This window comes from Aplysia californica, unplaced genomic scaffold (assembly GCF_000002075.1).
Source record: "Aplysia californica isolate F4 #8 unplaced genomic scaffold, AplCal3.0 scaffold00175, whole genome shotgun sequence".
Lineage (NCBI taxonomy): Eukaryota > Metazoa > Mollusca > Gastropoda > Aplysiida > Aplysiidae > Aplysia > Aplysia californica.
In genome coordinates, this window is record NW_004797445.1 from 892,816 (window position 1) to 895,123 (window position 2,308).

General features: G+C 45.1%; 1 protein-coding gene across 1 annotated transcript in view; it reads left to right on the top strand.

Annotated features, from left to right (window-relative positions):
* Positions 1-2,308, top strand: part of LOC101848432 — a gene marked incomplete in the record, with an annotated part of 130,938 nt that overhangs the window by 95,227 nt on the left and 33,403 nt on the right.

The following is a 2,308-nucleotide window of genomic DNA, read 5'->3' on the forward strand; positions in this document are numbered from 1 at the left end:
ACACACACACACACACACACACTGGCTTGCACCCTCACAAACAGACCTACCCGCTAGGATACCCCATCCTTGCAAAGATTTTTTTGTTTCAAGGTGTGTCTGCATCTCTTAAAAGCACCTTGTTTTCTGCTGCTGTTTCAGTGGAACCTTTGTTGCCACTAATTTACATACAGAATCGTTATTTTATAGATTGCACGTGTCTGTCTGTTAATTATGTGGTCTACGTTGGGAGTATTGTAACGTACAAGTAATTTTCCTGGCCTCATCTCACGCCCTCTTCTGTCACACACACGTCCAAGTCCTGTACTTTACGTCGAAGTGGAATGCCCCGTTTTTCTTTTCATTGTTCTCGCTCGAGCAACAGTGGGTTATGCAGATAGTGGTCTGTTTGCTTTTTGTATGAGTTTTTTTTTTGTTTTTTTTTGGGGGGGGGGGGGGGGGGGGTTCTAGTTGGGTGGCTTGGGGATGGGGTGGCGTATATTTTGTTTAACATGACAGTTTACCAGAACTGCTGTACTGTTTTCTGTTTCTCTGTCGTCGGCCGCGACGTGCGATTGTGGTTGTAACACTGCTCATGTTGTTCTTTGCCATCGGAGCTTCTTTTTGTTTGTCTGTCTCTTTCTATTATGGGATTGATTTCATGTAGTTCTTCGTTTTCCTGCTGTCCCATCTTTGAATCTCCCATGGGCAGCTGATGGACGCTCCTGAGTGGTCTGCAGCTGGTCTTCGTTTTCTTTTACGTTGTTAACGTTGTCACAGTCTGTTCCTGTCAGTGTTGTCAAAGATTTTCTAGTAGTAGTAGTAGTAGTAGTAGTAGTAGTAGCAGCAGCAGTAGTAGTAGCAGCAGCAGTAGTAGTAGCAGCAGCAACAGCAGCAGGAGGAGGAGGAGGAGGAGGAGGAGGAGGAGGAGCTTTGGTGTAGCTTACGCGGCAACAGTAAATTTAACATCCCCCACTTGACCCAATACGCGTATCAGGAACACTACTTGATGTACGCGACATTCTGGGTAGCTGTTATAAATCCTTCCCTTGTTAGTTACGAAGATAATTTTTCGCGACACTGGGCCCCGAAGTTAAAAAAAGAATTATAAAATGTGTAGGGTTTCTTGGGAGGTAACCCCCCCCCCCCCCCCCCCCCCGTGTATCCCCATAATTTGATGTTTTGAAATTAGATTAAACATTTTCTTGGCAGTAAATGATTAGCGGCAGTTTTAGTGGCCATGCCTTTTGACACCCCCCCCCCCCAAAAAAAAAAGAAAAAAAAGAGAAAAAAGTAGCGTGTCTGTGTGCGAGAGTGAAAGTAAAAATGTGGGTGGTTGGAGGGCGCCACTGGTAGGTCCTACTTTTTACTTTTCCTCTGTTGTTTCAGTCTGTCTTACTAACTTATTCCCAGCACTGAATGACCTTAATTGTGTAGATGTGCTTCTCTTTCGAACAAGAAAAAATATGTAAAAATGCATCGGCCGTCCTTGTTCCCAGTTAGCTGTACAGAGGAGGGACAAAGGAACAGCGCGGCCTACATGCCTTTCTTTACTATTGCCCCTTACGCAACGAAAGGCGGTGTCATAGGCAGTTATCGTTCAGTGGTCTTTGCTCCTACTCGATCGCATCAGCAAGTTAGCGAGTTGTCGTCATCTTTCGTCACGTGTGCACACTCCTTTCTCTCTCCCTCCTCCCCCATCCTTCCCGCCCACCCCTTGTGATGTATTGGGGTTCTTGACCTTTCTGAGCACGTTATCGACTGCCTTGTCTTCTTGTTGCGTGGCGTTCTCCCACTCGATTGGTCAGCCAAACATGCTTTCGACTGGCGTGGAAATTCCGATGATTACTTTAGTGGGAAAACAATGCGCTACTATTTATACATTGTGCGTCAGCAATTTTTGAAGAACAGTCGTGGGTGGTTGTAGGGCGTCACAGGTAGATCCTACTCGCTTTTTGTCTGTCTGCTTACTTTTCCCCTTCTCTAAATGACCGTTACAATGTCACTGCTTCTTTTTACACAAACGAACTCACGAAGAAGAACCATTGTTCTCATTCCTATTTGGCCGATTTGCAGAAGGTTACAGCCGGAGTCTTAGCTTCCCTTCCTCTCTTTGTGAAGGTATAGTTTTGGCTCGGTCTTGGATGAAGTGTATTTGGAAAGAAGGATGCTATTGCAAGTATGCTTCCATCGAAATGATTTAAAATACGCCTAGTACAATGGTCTGGTGGAGAAAAAAAAATGAAGCTGTGTCGATGTTTTTCTGTTGTAAGTATCCAAACGAGTATGACTGGTCCCTACTTCTTATGGCAATTGTTTTAGGGGCGCG